At 35.9% G+C, this 21,880-nt stretch overlaps 1 protein-coding gene across 2 annotated transcripts in view; it reads right to left on the bottom strand.

Annotated features, from left to right (window-relative positions):
* LOC134741383 (very long chain fatty acid elongase 4-like) overlaps positions 1-21,880 on the bottom strand; it is a 98,418-nt gene that overhangs the window by 46,374 nt on the left and 30,164 nt on the right. The window lies entirely within an intron of this gene.

Here is a 21,880-nt window from a genome sequence, read left to right on the forward strand (position 1 = left end):
CTTAATATGATTTTTATTGGGCCAACCTGTTCTACCATATTCAATTATTTGACTCAAAAGTAGATCCTTTTCTGTATTTTCTTGTATTATTTTGAAATTCAAATAGTCTATTTCAGAGCTGTTTGTATATATTACATGCATAAAATTATCTACATTATATATTGAATGGGCATGTTGGCTGGTACATTCTTTATTGTCAGGATTTCTGGACAAATAATCTGCTGGATTATTGTTAGTTTTTATGTGTTTAATTTTGTAGTTAAAAGCTGAGAGGAATATAGCATAGTGTTGTAGCCGCTTTGCAGCCATTTTTGGTATACCTTTAGTTGGTCCAAAAATCCTGACTAGTGCAGAACTGTCCGTTTCCAATTCAAATTGTCGGCCATAAATATAGTTGTAGAACTTGGTGACCGCAAACACTATTCCCATGGCTTCTCTGTCTATGGCAGCATATTTTTGTTCAGTATTGTTTAATTTTTTGCTTGCATATGCTATGGGCTTAACTATACCATTTTGGTCCCGGTTAGATAGAACGGCTGCTAGTCCATAGTTTGAGGCATCACAAGTTACTATTATTGGGAGGTCCGGGTTGAAATGTCTTAAATTGTCTGCGGAGGCTAATTTATTTTTTATTGTGTCAAAAGACTTTTGACAGTCCGCTGTCCAGTTAAATCTATTTATTTTAGTACATTCATATAATGGACTAAGAATCTTGGCCATGTCCTTTAGGAACCGGGAGTAATAATTAACTTTACCTAAAAATGATTTTAACATTGTCAGATTAGTTGGTGCAGGAACATTTAACAATGGCTCAATATTTGATTTTATGAGACTCATTCCCTCTTTATTTATGCGAAAACCAAACACATCTATGTGGCTAGTGAAGAGCTTACATTTTTCTGGTTTTAATTTAAAATTACATTCTTGTAGTCGTTTAAGCACTTTGACCAGGGTTTCATAAGTTTCTTGCAAACTTTTCCCTGCCACGTAGATGTTATCAATAAACACAATTGTGTTTGGTATACCTATCAGTTTTTTACACATTAGTCTTTGAAAAGACCCAGGCCCAGTATTAACTCCATAGGGTAAGTATTTGTACTTATATGTTCCAAATTCTGTTACAATGGTGGTTAGCAATTGGCTCTCCTCAGTCAAAGCAGCTTGTAAGTAAGCTTCCCGAAGATCGAGCTCGCAGTAGTATTCTCCCTGTTTTAAAGTTTCAAAAATGTCCTCCACATGTGGGAGGGGGTAATGGTCTATTTCCAAATTTGGATTTAAAGTGACTTTATAGTCCCCACAAAGTCTTACAGAGCCGTCTGGTTTTATAATTGGTACTACCGGCGTACCCCATTGACTCTGTTCGACTGGCACTATGCGACCATTTTGCTGTAATCTAACAATTTCATGTTTTACCTTATCTCGCAGTGCATACGGCACACGACGAACAGGCAGAAACTTGGGTACGGCATCTTTTTTTAATTTTAATGAAATCGCTTCACCTCTGAATGTACCCCACCCAGGGCTGAATACTGTTGCGAACTCCTGATCAATTAGTTGTTTGGCATCTGAAACATTTTTTACCAATATATTAGGATGACAATAAGCTACATTTTTAAAAGTTGGAGGCCACATATTTAATTGACTTAACCAATCCCGACCCATTAAACAAGGTGTTGAGTCATGCGACACATATATATTTAATTTTTTGTATTTATTATTATACTGCACTGGTACATTACAAATAATGCCCAGAGGCTGGGATTCTGATTGGTCGAAATTTCGAAATATGGCTTTTGATTTTTCCATAGTATATTCTTTTAAATATTTTTTGTGGAATTTAAGAGGCATCACTGACACTTCGGAACCAGTGTCCACTTCAAACTGTACTTTCTGTCCATGACCTATGGTCAGCTCTATAAAATGTGGTGGTATCCTACTTACTCTGTCAAAGGTATAAGTTGGATATTCTTCGTATAAGTTTTTTATGTCTTCCAATCCTTGGTCCTCCGTTTTTTCTTCATTTGTTACCTCCAACATATTTGTCTGTCGATACTTCTTTGGGCACATTTTATATATGTGACCTTGTTGACCACATTCCGAGCAAAACTTTGTCTTCAGTGTACAATCTTTTTTCATGTGATTATCTTTTCCGCAGCAGAAACACTTACTTTTCGTGTTATTATTATTATTCTTCTTTGAGGGTGCATACCTCTGTCTTGGCATTTTGGAATTAGGTTTGACATATGAAATATTGCTAGTTTCTTCTTCTCCATTGGCTTGCTTATATGCAGACTCTACTGTTTTTGCTAATTTTATAAGGTCTTCTAATTTAGCCTCGGCACTTTGTTTCATCAATTCAAATTTAATTAGCTTAGAGTACACTCCGTCAACAAGTTTTTCTTTAATCTGGTCCTCTTCATCTTTGAATTGGCATTTCCGAGATAATTTTCGGAGATTTAACACATAGTCATCCACTGACTCCGTAGGGAGTTGGTTGCGTCGTCTAAACTCGGCCCTGTCTAATAGTGGGGTCTTAGTGTGTTTATATTTTTCTCTTAGCGTGTCGCATAACTCTTTGTAAGTTAATGTTATTGGTTTTTTTGTCTTACATAGAATTTGTAGTGTTTCAAACACATTTGAGGTTATTTTAGTAATAAGCAATGCCACTTTTTTTTCTTCTGGTACATCATTTAAGAGTATTAAAGATTCTAACTGTTGCTCGAAGACCTCCCAATTGTCTCCGTTAAATGGTTTTATTTCGTAGTTTGTCATGATTTTGTGTTTTAAAATTTTAGGTTGGCTTTGCACAGTTTGCACTTGATTTTGGTAGTAATCACTTAACAATTTCCTTAACGCGTCCACAGTTGGATTTTCCGGGCACTGTAAACCTTCTTCACTTATTATTCTTATTAAAATGTCTTTTCCACACCGGTAAATGTAACTCCTTTTTCCTTGTTTTACCAAAGATATTAGAACATCGGCGTCTTCTGCTTCTGCCAAACTATTATCATTTTTATTCTTACCCTCAGTGACACCTGTCATAATAACGTTTCATTACACGTTCAGTCGGTCCATGAATGTTAGTAACAACGATTTATCAAGGTACCTTTTAATTTGTAGATAACCTCAAAGTGCGTTTGCCACCGCCATTATCATCACATATTTTGAAGTAATTTATTTCTTACTTGTGACCGATTTTATGTTCTTCTGGTTAATTTAGTCGTTGCACCGTGCTGTCCGAGTGTCCTCGTCGCCAATATTGTATCTTGGATTAAAACTACTTAATTTTGTAGATTTATTTTATTGGAGCGTAGCAATACACAACACCCGACACTGCAGAAGAGAGCGTTCCGTTTTACACATACTACAGTTACCTTCTGTATTACTCCCATCTGCTCCATTCTTCCCAGTTCTTCTTTTAGCTCAGACAGTAATGAAAATGGAACTCTCCGTGCAGCCTGCACCACAGGCACTGCATCCTCACACAGTTTCAGTTCTACTGTGTTGGGAAGGCATCCAAGACCACCATCAAACAGCTCACTGAAATTATTTTTTAAGTTTTTTATTAGCTTAGGAATTTTATTATCAATTTCAACACTATGAACATTGACCAGTTCCTCATTAGCAATAATGAAACCATATTTTAAACATGTTTTACATCCTAGCAAAGTAGGGTAGTCACCCTCAAGAATTACAAATTCCACCATGTAAGTGTTTTTGTTAGGATGTCTAATCATTAATTTACACTCACCATGAACACTCACCCTTTTCTTGTCCAACTGTACTATTTTCTTTTACTCGTTTTAATTAGTTCTTTGGGGATTAATAGCTTTTTACATACCTCTGTACCCATAATATTGCATCCCGCACCGGTGTCCAGCTTCATAAGACTTGGTTGTCCGTTAACAAAAAATGTTTGGGTGATTTCCTCTCCCGAATAATCTACGTTGGCCACTCCGATAAAAAAGTGGTCGCTCATGTCAGAAACCTCTTCTACATTATCTGACTCCTCTTGTACAATATGCACTTTCCTTTTCATGCACATAGTTGTGAAGTGATTGATTTTATTACAATTATAGCATGTCTTTCCATAAGCAGGACACTTGTTGATACCGTGAGATTTACCACAGTTTCTACAATTTTTTATAGTTTTACTTGAAGACTGTTGATTGTTGCTAGGCTTACGAACAAACAGAACCTCCGCCTCCGGTTCCTTATTTAAATTTTGTTGTTGTACATGTAATCTTGAAGCTTCAGCATTTTTTAGGTACGTAGTTACGTATTCCAATGTCAGTTTGGTGTCCTCTTGCGAAATTAATTTTGTTTTTAGCATGTCGTATTGCCTGTCAAGTCCGGAAATGATTTTACTTGGAATCAGTTTATCTTCCAACACCCCCAGCTCACATTGTCGTCCAAGATTAATTACTTATAGTCTTCCAACCTCTCACCACCATTTTGTTTTATAACAAAGAATTCATGACGTAAAATTGTCAAATTTTTTCTTGGACTGAAATGGTTTTTGAATTTCTCGAGTACTTTATCAAACGTATCATCTTCCTCTTTTGAAAACGTATTGTAGATATCGATGCCTTTTGTTCCAATTAAATTAAGCAATATTGCAATTTTGCGTTTCTCCTCGACCTTGTCCAATTCGTTGGCTTCCATATGAATTTTTAGCCTCTGGCTCCATATTTTGAAATTTTCGGCCAGATTTCCTTCATAGGTCATGGGTGGCACTACGCCTGACCCAGCACCTGACACCATGTTCATTTTGTAATTATTTATTTAATTAAAACACAGAGTTAAATATAACACAGCCTTTAATCGACGCCATGTCTAGTTGTTGTTTGTGTTGCCACAGATCTTAAAATACAGCTAAAGGATACGTTCATGTAGTTCCATAAACAGCGGGGGACTTTGTTTTATATGATGTATATATAGATAGATAAGTATATAGTTTATTGTAGGTAGGTATTCTGTGATTTTGAAGGCAAGATACGGTACAAGGTCACTACGGTTTCATATCTGCACACTCAGCAGGATGGAATTCACCAATATAATTGAAGCCAATTCTAGCAGGCCAATCCTACCTGACATCCAAATAACACTGTAGGCAGCTCTTCGAACCATCTTGAACCTTCGCCCCTTGCCATAAGAGCGGGTTTCAGGGCGCGGCGCGGCGTGGAGCCTTTCCACTTGAGAATTCGCCTGATAACCGATAATCAGTTATCTATCATTCGCGCGTTCATTTCGCTCGGAGTTGTCCGTACACTCCGCCGAGCCGCCCGCGCGAACTGATGTGATTCCAATATCACTCAAATATCGGTTTGATGTCAGGTGCACGTTCGAATTGGTCTGCAGGTTTAAATGACAAATTTATTTCTGGAAATATTCGCTACTAAGAATTATTGCTGTGACCAATGGGTCAAAAGGCAATGGCCTTACACTATTATTTTTTGTTTATTAATGATCCTACTTTCACGTTATGGAAAGTGACGACAGAGCCTAACGACCCCATTCGAACTTTAAGATACGTGAATTATTAGATCTAGAAACATATGGATTAGTTATGTCAGTGTCAAAAGTGACGTTTTTTTTCAAACAAAACTACTAACTATTTATGGTGAACACTCAAATAAGTGCCCTTACCAGGACCCCCGTCCCTGGACCTCCTGCTACATATCCAGGGTCACTACCGTCTGAGCTAAGAGGCGATTAATAATCCTAATCCCTAACATCCTAGAACACTGAAAAAAATAATTAGCCGAACTCGTTGTTATTTAGAAAATAACTAAACATAAGTAATAAAGAAATTAATTTTCATCAATATCTTACAATTGATTTCGTTGTAACAAACCGACCTGTTGGTTGGTGTAACACATAGTTCGCAAGTCCCAATTGTTGGATAAGTAGTAACAAAATATTTTTCACCTCAGCAGCTCGAACAAGCCTACTTTCGTCACTCCCTGGAGTGAGGAAAGTGCTACTTTCCTCACTCCAGGGAGTGAAACAATGTAGCTTTTTAATTTAGTGAAGGCCATGAACTTCATTTTTTTATTACATTTTTTTTATGGTATGGTATGGTATCGGTGTTATCGTATCGTACATATTATATTACTTTTTTTTCTGTTTATTCTGTGTAATTCTAAATACATTTTAACCTTTAATATGTTCTCACTACTGAGGTGAAATATTATGTGTGCAACACGAGAGCAAAGTTATTTTACATCTCGTGTTTATGAGTCCCTCGCTGCGCTCAAGATTCTACCTTAGAATCACTCGCTTCGCTCGTGATTCAATTATAGAATCTTTCGCTTTCTCGGGACTCAAAATAAACACTCGCAAGAAAAACCAACTTTCCTCTCTTGTTGCACAAATAACTATTGTTACTGTTATGCAATCATTTATTTTAGTGAACATTAATGGTCGTACACTGCGCGTTTTTAAGTAATAGAATGATCTATATATCTACCAAGGTTTTTTCGGAGACTATAATCAGGTATTCTTTAAAAAAGAGTGTAGGTACTGTACAGGGTTTCAAAGAGCAACACGCACATAACAACTTTACCATTGCAGGTGTGACAATCTACGGAAACCAAAATGTATTATCAAAAGGCGGATCGTATACTTGTTTGCTATCGACGTGGTATAAAAAAACCGGCCAAGTGCGAGTCGGACTCGCGTTCCAAAGGTTCCGTACATCACACAATTTTTAACAATGTATTTTTTATCCCACGCACGCATCGGCCCCCGCAGTCGCCAAACCCGCTGTCTAAACAGCAATGCATAAATCGTCAGCAATAGACGCAAAGGCCTGTGATGATGATGATTTTTTTTGTGTGAAACGTGAGTGAAATGTCTTTAAGAAACTCGTAGGGGTCGGATCAAAATTAAGTAATTAAGTCCGACTCACGCTTCACTGCACATTTCTAATAGGTTTTCCTGTCATCTATAGGTAAAAAACTATTTTGTGTATTTTTTTCAAAACTAGACCCAGTAGTTTTTACTTATTTTCTTTAATAACTTCCAATCTATTTATTTTAAAATTACAAAAAAATATATTTGAGATTCTTAAAATAAGGTCTTCCATTTGATATGTAATACGATATAGTTTGAAAAACTTTATTTTTCAATTTTCTCATTTACCCCCCAAAAGTGGCCCCCATGTTTAAAATTAATTTGTTTACGTTACATGTCCGCCTTTGGGTCACAAATTTACATATGTGTACCAAATTTCAACTTAATTGGTCCAGTAGTTATGGAGCAAATGGGCTGTGACAGACAGACAGACTGACGCACGAGTGATCCTATAAGGGTTCCGTTTTTTCCTTTTGAGGTACGGAACCCAAAAAACTATGTTAGCAAATTTAAGAGCCAAAAATGACTGTTAAGAACAGACGCATCATCTAACAGCAGTCCGGGCCAGTCAACTCGAAAGCAACTTTCTCCGTTCATTCCAAACCTTTGTCCGCATAGCAAGTGTCGATAGTCTGCACACAAGGTGATCCGTGTCGCACGGCACGCTCAATTGCTGTAAAGTATGTCATAACAGTCATTATGATGCGTGGAGATGTGTTCTGGGATTGTAGACCTAGCTATTGGAAATGTTTTTTTTTTTTCCTTTAAGAATTCAATTCCTGTGAGACTCAAACATATTTAAATACTAGTTTATTATTACAGGCAACTTAAGCAAATCTTGAATAAGGTTAAATTTACCGTAGTGCACGATAAAGTACAGCAAAAAAAAAACATTTATTTCAGACCTTGGTCGATACATACATGTTATTATTATTATAAAATTAAAGTTAAATTAAATATTCTAGTGTTTGACAGGAGCCAGGCACATACACCAGTGATAAGTACATACACTCATGTATACCTATGTAGCTACCACTACTGAGTGTACCCTGCCTACCCTGGTCTAGTGCACAAGAAGCTGACTATCAAGCCTGTCAGCTATAACTGCCAGGAGACTGTTGCGGCTGTCCCGCAGGCAACAAAACAAAAAATAAATCAAAACAATTCAACCAAAATGACAATTAGGTACGTGAGTTGCCCGTTATGACTTATTAACTTTTGTTCCCATGGTAAATCGATTGGCTCAAGGATGACTCACGCTAAAACGTTTGTTTCTATAACCGATGATCAGTTTTAACGTGATGTTTTCTACCTCGTCTGTTCATAAGTTTTGGGACGAATGTAAACTCAGAAGACAATATGGGGCATTTTCTATGAAAAGGGACCTTATTGTCGATGGCGCTTACGCCGCACAGCGTCGCGCGGAATTGTATTTATATCGGAGCATCGTTAATAATGGCGTAAGCGCCATCGACAATAAGGTCTCTTTTTATAGAAAATACCACATTTTAACTACACCAGTGGGCATGGCTAGAGACGACGGCAAGCGTCCCGACGGAGCCACGTTGGTGCCGTGGAAATTAGGAAGAGCCCTGGTGTGGGACGCGACGTGCGTTGACGCCCTTGCACAGTCCCACATCGGGGCTACCCGCATCCAGGCTGGCGCTGCGGCTGACCAGGCCCAGATTCTCAAGCGCCGCAAATACTCGACCTTAGTTAACGGCTATGAGTTTGCGGCGCTCGCAATAGGTCCTTGGTCATCCGACATGAAGAAATTTATGAGAGCTTTGTCGACACGGCTGGTCGATTCCACAGGGGACCGTAGGGCCGGTGCGTACCTCTCTCAGCGTATCGCCCTAGCGGTACAGAGAGGTAACGCCGCCGGCGTAATGGGGTCCATGCCGCAGGCCGACCTGTTGGACGGGGCATTTTTTTTATGATTGGGTTTTATGTTTTAGGTTAGTTTAATTTTTATACTCTATGTTTAGGTAGTTATTTATTTAATTTTAAATTGATGGAATATAAAAAGGTTTCATATTTATTGAAAAAAAAAACTACACTTTAATTAATTAGAATAAATTGAGTTTATTTTATATAGCCTTCTGTGTTTTTAATTAAAGTCATTTAATAATCGAACATTTCAGTAATCGAACTATTTGAGTTTACATTCGTCTCAAAACTTATGATTATCATAGAGTAACTTATACTAGAGCGGTACTGTCATAGTAAATTTTGTAACCCCAGTAAATTCACTGCCATCTGTCATAAAAATACGATAAAATGTATTTAAATATAGATAAATGATTTTTTTTAAATGCATTAATTATTTTTATGATTTTGACCCATGTTCTTTCACTGATATGCGTTAAAATTGTTAAATAACAAACGAAACAGTCAACGCCATCTATACGACAGTGGGCCAAAACTAGTGGCGCCCTCTGAACGAGAATAAAATTTTCTTGATTTTCGAGGCACGTTTTTTCCTTAGACTGTAAACATCTATTACGGAGTTATATCTATCTTTGTGATTATGAACAGACGTGGTATAGAAAACTGAAGTGTCGCAATTGTTTATGGTCCAGCGGGAATATTAGTACCTAATCACAAACATTCCTACTAGACGGAGAGCTGGTGGAAATTTGGAGTAGGTCCTTGAGGCAAGCTGAAAATTTGCCTGATGCTTCTCCTATCTTACCCTACCTCAGCACTACAAGTCTGGCTGCAGGGTAGCGGGTCTAAACCAACCTATAAATTTTTAAAGAATTTTTTTTTTGGTGCCCAAAAAAGGTTCTTGAGGCAATCTGTAATTTCTACAAGTGAAAATTGAATATCTAAATAGTCATAAAAAAAATATGCCAGACGATTTGGCCGGGTCTTTAACCTTGCCAGACGCGTGCAAAATATTTTTTCAAAAAATTCAAAAAAGGTTCTTGAGGCAATCTGTAATTTTTACAGGTTAAAGTTAAGTATCTAAATAGTCATAAAAAAAATAAGCCAGACGATTTGGTCGGGGCCTTCTACCTGCCAGACGATCTAGAAAGTTACGTATGGCACTTACTCGCACGCAAAATTAAGTTTGTTATCCTGTATAAATGTATGCTAATACAAAGTTAATTTTGTAGTGCAGAAAATTAAAGATAGAAAAGTACAAATTTGGATGTACGATGTGATTGTGAGTATATATTTATGATAATTATGGGTATGAATAGGGTGTGGGCATAGTACATATGAAATTAGCGACAATATGTCCAGCTGTATCTCTATTGTAGATACATGGGTAGTTCATTAGTTATGACGAAGGCCTAGGCCGGGAAATATTTTTATTTTATTTTAATGTAAACATGGCGTGCATGGCTGTGTTCATGATTTTTTTTTCATCTTTCATATATCATATAATATAATTAAATAATAAATAATTTATTAAATAATTAATTAATTATTTTAGGGGTTTAATATAATTTTAGTCTAATTTAATTTTAATTTTAATCTTAACTGTAATATAATAATTTTATGTAATGTTATAATGTAATGTATTATGATCCTAAGTTGATTGAAATAAATGAATAAATGAAATAAAATTAATTACATCACACGTTTAGGGGGGGAGGGGGTCAAGAAAATGTGACATGTTGTGAGGGAGTCACAAACTTTGTGACGTCACTATAAGTTATTTAAATTATTTTATTCGCTGTACAGTTAAATAACAAGTTTTTGGAACGATAATCGTTTTTAATCGTTTAATTTTCTTGACATGCAATGAAATATCGTCCTCATGTGCGTCAAAACAGCCTTCAAAGTATCACGTTTCGGGCGGAGCAACTCGAGAGAACTGTAAAGCGAGGTTTAGACTAGCAAGAACTTGCATGCAATTTACGTTACATTACCGACTACTAAGGTAAACTGCATTCGAAATGTTTATCAGATACCGCAATGTAATGAAAATTGCATGCAAGTTATTGCTAGTCTAAACCTCGCTTAAAGGAATTTCATACGAAATTGAGTATTTTTTTTTATTTTAATGTAAACATGGCATCTGTGTTCATGCGAACGGGCTAAACAGCTGAAATTTGTTTTAGTCGGAGCGCAAAAATAATCAAATTTTCTTTCCCGCGTAAGCAACCCTTAATTTATATTTAAAATAAACGCAAAAAAAAAACAAAATCTTTATAGGGCTGTATCTGCTAAAGCATGCGTCGTAGCGCAAAAATAATAAAATTCTCGCCCCCTTTTACCCCACACACTGAATAACCTATGAGTACATGAAACAATCACCATCATCATCATATTTGTATTATTATTTGTATTATTCAAGCATTAATAATAAAATAACAAATTCACACATTATAATAATTACAACACATTACTATTCTGTATTTAAATTGTACATGTATTTATTAAAATTACAATACATTCTTATAAATTCGGTCATATTACATTTACTATATCCCTACTAATACTCAGTGTACATAATTATCATAAATATACAAATATTCATAATCACAATCACATCGTACATCCTAATTTGTACCTTTTACCTTTAATTTACTGCACTACAAAAATAACTTTGTATTAGCATACATTTATACAGGATAACAAACTTAATTTTGCGTGCGAGTAAGTGCCATACGTAACTTTCTAGATCGTCTGGCAGGTAGAAGGCCCCGACCAAATCGTCTGGCTTATTTTTTTTATGACTATTTAGATACTTAACTTTAACCTGTAAAAATTACAGATTGCCTCAAGAACCTTTTTTGAATTTAAAAAAAAAATATTTTGCACGCGTTTGGCAAGGTTAAAGACCCGGCCAAATCGTCTGGCATAATTTTTTTATGACTATTTAGATATTCAATTTTCACTTGTAGAAATTACAGATTGCCTCAAGAACCTTTTTCGGGCACCAAAAAAAAAATTCTTTTAAAATTTATAGGTTGGTTTAGACCCGCTACCCTGCAGCCAGACTTGTAGTGCTGAGGTAGGGTAAGATAGGAGAAGCATCAAGTAAATTTTCAGCTTGCCTCAAGGACCTACTCCAAATTTCCACCAGCTCTCGGACCATACTAGTGTTGTTAAAAGACTAGTCTTTAAGACTTTTGAACCTTAACGACTCGCGAACCTTTAAGGCTCAAGCTTTGAAAGCTAGAGCGTTAAAGGTTTGCTCACAAAGCGGTTTAGAACCATAACGACTCAAACTTTTTATGACTTGTCAAAATTAAGTCTTTAATGAAGTTTTTTTTTTTTTAAGACTCGGGCCTCATAGCTCTCTAGCTTTCTTAAGCTCAAGCCCCCGAACCTTTAAAGCTTGTGTCAAGCTTAGAGCTCATACGTTGAGCTCTCTTTGCAGAAATTATTTTGGTGTAGAGAATTTACGAATATTATAATAAAAACCTTACAGACTTAAACCTTCAAAGCTTAGGAGGCTTTAAAGCTTGAGGCCAAAAGACTTGAGGTTTCTTTGCTTGTAAGCAGCAACACGAATTCTTAGTTCGAGTCGTTAAGGTTCCGAGGCTTTAAGGTTCGAGGCTTCAAGGCTCAGCAGTCGCGACTCAAGTCTTGTAGTTTACGCCTCAAAGCTTAAATCCACAACACTAATTCCTACCCATGAAGTTAGTTACTGTCAACATCTCAAGCATTAGGTAAGACTATGGGTTAAAGCATTCTCCAACAGCTCTCCAAAAATAAACAGTGTATGAGACACCTTTTGAACACGAACTGGTCGAGATATATTATACCTTTATTTGCTACTATAGCTGTGCCCGCGGCTCCGCCCGCGTGGAATTCGGTCTATGTCAGTAAGCGGCTAATTCAACCCTAATTTCTCTTCCTCTCCCCTGGAGGCGGAACTTGAAGTAAAGTTGACAGATGGATACACTGGAGGACTGTAGTCCAGATAATAGTACATTTCGATGCTAGTGCGGAAAGTATGTCATTACTTCACGAGTACCGAGATATTTTGCCACGAGCCGTACGTTTTTTAATACAGTTGCGAAAAAATAAGAAAAGCAACAAGTAAGGAACGGAAATCGAAACTTTTATATTATTAATTCTGTGACATCATTGACATTGACATTATGAAGAAGTGTTTTTCTAGCATTTATTCGACTAGAATAGATTTTGTTATTATTATTAAACCCACTTCAATGAAAGTTTTTTTTTCGAATGCATGTTCTATAAGGCAGAAACAAAAAATTGTAAATATTAAAACATTGTACTATTATTACCTAAATATCGTTATTTATGATTATTTGTGTATCGTATATTTATAAAAACAATATCGAATGTTGCCTTTGGAAACTTAAAACATTCTTGCAGTAAGTAAATACGCCTCTTCTTTGACAGGCGTTCCGTTCCATTCAGACAACTTATTAAGAACGGTTTTTCAACATTAAAAAATAAACGTGTTATAATACTTATAATGATGAAGAGGTAAGTAATAAAATATGAAATATGCATATTTTTCGTATTCTTACATTAACAGTAGGTTTTTATGTTGATTACGACGTTTAAATGAAACTAATATTAACACTCATCAATAAGTTGTCATGAATTGGAACAAGTAAAAATTTAAATAAATTGGAAAAGTAAAAATTTAAATAAATTGGAAAAGTAAAAAGCACTAGTTCGCAAAAAACCAACTTTCCGCACGCTAAACAGCCACGAAAAGTAGCACTTTTCTAGCAACTGTATTAAAAAATATTTTACAATTAGGTAGGTACCACTAAATAAAACTGCACTCCAAAATCAATAGTTTTTTTCGCCCTTATTCAAATTTTTGACGTGATTTAAAGTAGTAGGTGAATATCGGACGATACAGTACCACTTTTGTATTGTCTTTGGGATCGCAACCGAAACTTGCGCTGGCTTGCCGTTTCAGCCGAGAGCGAAGCGGCCTGCCTGGCTAGAGCGCCACTCAGCCTTACCTTCGGCTTACTTCGTCAGGTGGCTACAAATGCAAATCAGCAACATGCTTCGTCTCAAACATACCAATGATGATATCCGCAACAGGCTTCGTAATGTTTAGGGTTCCGTACCCAAAGGATTAAAACGGGACCCTATTACTAAGACCCCACGGTCCGTCTGTAGACAGTTGAAATTTTCACAGATGATGTATTTCTATTGCCGCTATAACAACAAATACTTAAAAAGTACAGAACCCTCGGTGGGCGAGTCCGACTCGCACTTGTCCGGTTTTTTTAAGTGTTTCGTTGACGTCACCATGTAACGTCGCTATATTGCTTAGAAGCCGTTTCGATGTATGTAAAACAAGGAAATTGCGATTTTGTCGGTGAAATATGTTATGACGATTATGTATATTGTTCCTGTACAATATATTTTTTAATAAAATGTAAGGAATCGAATGGTACCATTATTTTTTTCCTATTTGGAAGTAAAAAAATAAATAGTTAAACGAGGTCTTGTATTTTTTTTTCATATAATTTTTAAGCTTCCAATTTGTTGTGATAAATTGCTCATTTTCTATCAATTTAAATAGATTTAGTTATAGAATTCAACATGTGTCAACAACCCTATTATACAGCCAGCGTTACTGCAACAGCTGCTGCCGCGTTGCTGGTGCAGCGTCATATGTCATTAACTCGTCAGATTTTATTGTCAATTTCCTTGATACATTACGTTGGACCTGTCATCGTTGCCGCATTGCGATCGCCATAAGAATGTTCGATGGGTGACAGATCGAACGTTCTTATTGCTAATTTGGCAATATTGCTGCAGTCTCAATAAGAACGTAACCTTTAGTCGTTGTGTTTTTTTTCTTACTTTATGGTGCACAGTAAAGAATATTTACTTACTTACTTACTAAAGAGCACGGCAAACTAATAGAACTTGAAACTACCGGAATCGTCAATCGGGTAAAACGCCTGAACGTAGTAAATCCTATTCTAAACTTTTACCATCTTTTACTGTTGCTGTTCAATGTTGCTCTGAATTTAATAACAGGCGCTAAGAAGGTAGTTAATGTTGTTTTACATCATGATGTCTACGACTGTGAAAATGAACAAAGGGTCCGCCTGGTGGTAAGTAGACTTCGCAGTTTGTGGACGCGTTCTTTCTTTCTTATGGGAAGGGGGTTGTACAACGGGATTTAATTTATTTATTTGTGAATTTGCTTACGTTTCATTTGCTTGTTATACATTTTTTTTACATTTTTCTTATTTATAGCTTAGACGACACCCTTCGGCCAGAAGAACTATGTTTCTTCTATTTAAAACCACTTGATGCCTGCACCTATGAAGTCTACGTTAATCGCTTACTATTAGGCGGGCCGAACGGTTATTAGCCACCGACGTATTGTTATGTATTGGTCCAAACATAGTCATAAAAATATGTCCCTAGGTAATAAATTTTGCTTGTTTGCGGGAAAACAACATTTTTATGTTATGTGACAAACTTGACTATCACTCGTCATTCAACAGGTTTTTTTTACGACAGCTTGTAACATTGCGGAATTAGTAATGTGGATGTCCCAAGTACCTACCTACATCACATAAGGCTATAGCTACCTAATAATTAAAAAAAAGTATGCATTTATTCGTATTTAATCACGTTATCAGAGACACCTACTTAAAAATCGGGTGCGCCAAAGTTCACATAAAATTGCGACTTCGATTATTGGAAGTCCGAAAATGTTTGTTATATAATTTTATATCATAATGATCATTACTTATAACTTGTCTTTGCGCATAACTATCGTAACACCGAATCATTCATGTTAATAATGCCAATCATAATAAATATCTGTAATACTAATGTTAATTTTCATATATTCTTTTAATATAACGATTTTAAATAATAAAATTTTATATCATATTTATTTTTTAACATAACGATTTTAAGTAATAAAATCTTATATAATATTTATTTTAAACTTTACCTGGTTTTATTTATAAACTGTCAGGTATCTTGCATCTACACCACATTCAACTTGCTATCAAAAAAGAAATACAGTCCCAGAGTCGGGATAGGTACGACGACGAGCGAAGCGAGGAGGAGTGTTAGGTTTCTTGTGTTCCTCAGAGCGGAAAAAGGAGCCCCGCGAAGCGGGGCTTCGTCGACTCCTTGGCGGGTCGAAATAGCTTAATAGGCTAGGTACATGAAAAATAAAAAAGTTGCTAAAGTTAAAATGTTATGCTTTCAAATACTTATACAATTTAAGTTTATAATTAATAAGTTTATTATAAAAACCATTATGAGTCGTGACGAATAGTTGGAAATGACATTATGTTGTTAAAAAAATCTGCCTACAGATAATTATGAGCAATGATTTTTGTAATACAAACTTATATACAACAAATTTGTACGCAAAAAAATTATGACAAATGATTATTATGATCAAAAAGCGTTATTATGAAAAATAATATGACAAGTAATGTTATGTGAGCCAATATGGACCCTTAAAAATCAGCATAAATACCCGAGATTGCGATACCTCCAAACCTAATAAGGAGCTGCATGTGTATGTCTAAATCATTTGTAAAACGCAGCAAGTTACAAAACCCATGTAAAAACCTAGTAAAGATAAGTAAAGATCTGAGACATACTTTGTGGTGGTAAATAGTATACAATAGTACAATAGTATAGAAATTCGTATACATATTTTTGAGCACTTTGCCCGTATATATGTTTTTGACCACTTTGCCCGTCAACATATATTTTTATTCAAAATATGATAATTTTTACGTATTGAAAAGTTCAAAGTGTTTTTATTTGTGAGTATATGTCAAACTGATTGCAGTGGTAAATACACATTTGTTTTACATAAAGCACCTTGCGCATATTCTGTTTTGGCAAAATCATCTCGAAGTTACAATTTCGAATCTTATACTGGCATAATGTTAATGCTTCGCTCGTCGCGGACACAGCCATCGAAATTTTTCGAAAGTCCTGGTTACCCTTTCGTACACCCGGTTTTTTTTTTTGCAGTTGTTACTAGTGGTAAAAAGTGGGAAAAAAATTATTCTGCAATATGCTCGGAAATGTTCGCCTTATTGCATAAAAACTAGTACGGGAAGATGTTCATTGTGTCAAAATCAAATTAAAAAAAATTACAGTACTGTACAGTTTCAGCGGACGGGAAGTTATTACTGTATTGTTTTTGACCTTTTAAAGACATGTATAGACTAAGAAATCAATGTATACCTACAGCCAATATAACGTGTAAAAAAGGATAACGCAAGGCGTTTTTCGAAGTGTCTTAAATAACTGGCGTTGCGGCATCCTCGGCCGAAAGCCTCAAACGCCGCAAATATAAAGTAGCTACATATTTGCAGCGTTTGGCGTTGAAATCTTAGGGCCATGGGGGCCAAGTGCGCGTCGGCTGTATAAAGATTTGGCGACGCGCCTAATAGAGGCCTCGGGCGACCAGAGGGCTGGCCACTATTTCGCACAGCGTGTTAGTATCGCTATACAGCGAGGAAATACGGCCAGCCTTCTGGGCCCCTGGCCCGTTGAAGGCGATTTAGGCCAATTTTTTTACCTTAAATAACTTAGTTGTTTTTTAAAGTGACTTTTAGTCCCCTCCACACTCGTGCGAGAATCGCGGTGCAAAGCCGAAAACGTGAGTGTGGTGTCGATTTCGCAGATCTGGGAACTCGAATAAACAATCTTATTAGTTTAAAATTATTAAAGAATTGTTTATACGTTTGGTATTTTCATTAATGTTTAACAAATGAATACGATATTTTAATAAAATTGGCATTTTAAACAAGATCATAAACTTATAATAAAATAATTAAAACATTAAAAAACACGACTGCTTCAGACAGATGGGTGCAATAATCGATTTAAACTCACCTGTTTAAGCAAGGCAACCGCATAATAGTGACCGGAAAAACATAGGCAACCTAATTTATTCATGTTGTACAAGTTGTATACTTTCCATTGGAACTTATTTCGTTCGTCAGACAAATCGGTGAAATTTGAAGAAAAAATATATTTTCAAAAATGTATTAAAAATAGCCTTGACCATATTTCTTTAGGCAACCCTATTTATTTATGTTCAGGAACATATTTTCTTTCATAAAATATAAGTTTCATCCGTCAGACGTATCGGTGAAGGTCGACCATATATAACGTATCTCCTACTAATACAATCAATGGTTAGTAATCAACCCATTTACGTACATTATTCATTTTAATAAAATTGAGGCAGACACATTTTATGTTTTTACGCTCTCGTGTAAACTTTGATCTGAAGTCCTTACTTGGTTTTGATATAGGGCAGCCACAAGCATGCTTATTGAAGATGCGTGAACCGTGTACAGCCGATAGCGACTATGGCTTGTTAAGGTTACATTCCATTTGCGAAAGCATTGCTGCGAAGCATTGCAGGAAACTATGCAGCGGAAAACAAGCGAGGTCATTGTCGGTCTCGGACACACACTTTATTTAAACTTATCATAAATAAATAATAAATAATGCAGAACAACTGTCTGTTACCATGAACACAAGTAGAAGGTTACAAAATAGGGAAAATGAGTATTTTATCGTACAGTCGAGTTCATAAATATGTATACATTTTTTCACCTTATTGCAATGGATTAAGGTGAAGAAATGTATACATATTTATGAACTCGACTGGACCTACTACCTACCTTGTGACTGAGCAATCGCCTCGGTTGGGGTCTAGCAAAGGGTACCCATGACTTGAAAAAAAAATCGTCGGTATGATGTCAAATTGACACTATTTTTTTATGATTGTATAATATCTTACAGAATAGGTACGTCAAAACAAGCACGTTTTATTTAAAAAACTTTTTTCTAAAATTGAAAAATACCGAGATATTGCACTCGCACATTTGAAGATTTTGAAGGACAGTTTTTTTTTCAACATAACACCAACTTTTTATTACTTCATCACGTAAGAAATATTATTTTTGTCATGTATCATTTTTCTCTAAGATCAACCATTATGGAGATAGGCGGGGTAGTAATGACAATTTTTAAAAGCGTTAGGAACAGAAAATTTAAGAAAGAGAGACAAGATAGGTGCGACGACGAGCGAAGCGATGAGGAGTCAACCGATCAAAGGACCGATCCGATCGAGGAGTCAATCGCAGTCAACCGATCAAACAGTACCGACTTATGTTCTTGTACTATTGACGGTTACATTACAACCTCACTTATCTCCATATTCATTATTGATCCTAGAGAAAAATGTTACATGACAAAATATACTTAATTTGACATTTCTTACACAACAAAATAGTAAAAAGTTGTGTTCGGAAATTTGTACTTTTCGTCGAAAAATGTTCTCTTTTTCCTTGTGGTAAAAAAGGAAAAAATAATACAAAAAAACAAACGCGCAAGTCACAATAGTGGTCAGCACGCTGCGTGCGGGTGTGTTGGCTTTTGACCTTTGTACCTATTTTTACCTAAATTATATCACAAGATAAACCTAGTTTGTAGCATTTAATATTTACTAAAAAAATACTCTCAATGCTTAATTATGTAACTATAAGTTTGTTGAACATTTTGCAAACACTTACCTACCTTAAATTTAAATTATATACGAAAATAATGTTACTTACGTTTTGCGTCCTCCTTTCCCGTGGCCATTCTAACTTCTAACAAGTTTTTTACTCCTTGCAATCAAACACTCAAAATCTTCGGACAATTAAATAATAATAAATATTATAGGGACATTCTTACACAAATTGGCTAAGTCCCACGGTAAGCTCAAGAAGGCTTGTGTTGTGAGTACTCAGACAACGATATATATAATACCTATACAAATACTTAAATACATAGAAAACATCCATGACTCAGGAACAAATATCTGTGTTCATCACACAAATAAATGCCCTTACCGGGATTCAAACCCAGGACCATCGGCTTCACAGGCAGGGTCACTATCCACTAGGCCAGACCGGTCGTCAATTACGTAAACATCAACGGAGACATCGACGCGTGAGTCGCAGTTAGTCATAGATAACTAGGGCTCGTATAGTAGCTGGTACACGCACTTAGTTGGTTTTGCCTGTAGGCATGCTAAATCAATTAAGTCGATTTACCATTTTATGGTAGTATGATATTTCATTTATAAACTCAAATATCTTCTGATAAAATAGATATTATAGCCTGCCGAATAATAGATAGTTTAGTAGATACTCTTGTGTGCAAATACCAATTAAGTATATTTAGAACTTATTTTTAGACGAAAAAATGCTTATATTACATAAACTGAGTATGCGAAAAAAAAACACTATACGCCAGTAACTCCTACTTGGAGGTGAAAACTTTAAACACTACCTACGTTATTATACATCTACCATATTCTGCCTGTGTATAGTGCCACGGAATTATTAATAAGAACTTTATGCCGTGCCGGAGGCTATCTTTTAAACGCGGGATCATAATATCATAAAATGGGTTTTGCCAGATCGTAGTGCTTGATAAAATTAATCTTAAGGTCTAAGAAACACGATTTTGTCCAAACATCACTTAATCTTACATATTTTTTTAATTTTACAGGAAAGAGAAAAATCGCCGTTTCAGACATGAACGTCGTCCAAGGCGTGTAAACAAAAATGGAAGTAATTAGAAAGCTTTCTACCCTTTAGGCCAGGAAAAAGCCAGGAAATGAATGCTCAAAAAAAGTTATAGAGGGAAATGGTTGGAACACAATTTTTGACTTAGTTACTTTGTTTGGACTAGTTAGGAGGTGAACAGTTGAAATTTGGTTGGACTTTTGATATGTTCAACATATCAAAAGTCCAACCAAATTTCAACTAAATCGGTTCAGCGGTTTAAGCATGAAGAGGAGCTTAAAAAAAGGTATTGGTTTACGTAGCAAATTTAATCAATTTTCGGTTTGTCTAATAAGCAGCCGCTAAGATGCAGTTTCCAAGATATAAGTAAGTGAAAAACCGAAAAATGGTACCTTCCCCCCCCCCTCTCCCCCCTAGCTCAAGCCTACGGCCGGGGACTTTTGATATATTCACCTCTAACAGGAGTTAGAGGTGAACATACTACTACTACTAGTTAGAAAACTAGTCCAAAAAAGTTACGTAGTAAAAAATTGTGTTCAAAGCATTTCCCTCTAATACCTTCTTATTGCTTGGCCTACCTTCGATTTCGCAAGTTGTGCGCCTACGTAAGACGCAGCCTTAGGGAGGCCTAAGTACGGTACTAAAGAGGGACACGTTCAGACACTTCAGACAGGCTTCGGTAGCTTAGAGCGATCGGGGCAGTGATGATTTGGACATTTTTATGTTATTGTTTAACAGAATCTGTCCATCCTAATACGAGTACGAGAAAAAAAGTGTTCCAAGGGTTTTATATCTACTCCGTTACCATTTTTCATAGACTTTGTATGATGGTAACGAAATGGTAGGATCGAAAAATGTATGGGAGTTTTTGGACACTTTTTTTTCCTATTAGGATCGAAATGTAACAAAACTAATAATAGTAGCTAGCTATTAATTTTAGTTACTATTAGGAGTTACTGATTCTATGTTATAATAACATAAAAAATCCCAAATTTGAAAAAATTTAGTGTACAACAAACATAAGCGAACGAGTATTATACATGAAACGGTGGTCTTTAAAGGGTAACTACAAGCGTAAACACAATTACTTAAGGAGCATTACCATTATGTTCGTGTTTCTTATTTAGCACAAAATAATTGGTAATGAAAGAAACGTTGACTATAAAAAATGTACGTCCTTGATGATAAGATGTCTTCATTTAAAATTGAGACACATCTCTCATTATTAAGGTATAAAATGGTTTGGTGTTTTTCTGTGTGACAAATGGCCAGCTCTTAGCTAGTGAACAGGCTTGTATCACTGTAACCTTAGTACTGTTACGCTCTTATTGCAGTTGAGGCCAACAACTCTTCGAGTTGCAATCAAAGAGTCGGACTTTTTATTTATTTCGAGGTTAGTTTCCCTTCGGCTGTACTCGAATCCGCACTTCGTTGATGCGCAAGCGTGTTTTGATTCAAGTGAAATAGTTCATTTTTTATACTACCAAGTCTACCTATGAATGTTCTTTGCGATTGTGGTG

Source organism: Cydia strobilella, chromosome 5 (assembly GCF_947568885.1).
Source record: "Cydia strobilella chromosome 5, ilCydStro3.1, whole genome shotgun sequence".
Lineage (NCBI taxonomy): Eukaryota > Metazoa > Arthropoda > Insecta > Lepidoptera > Tortricidae > Cydia > Cydia strobilella.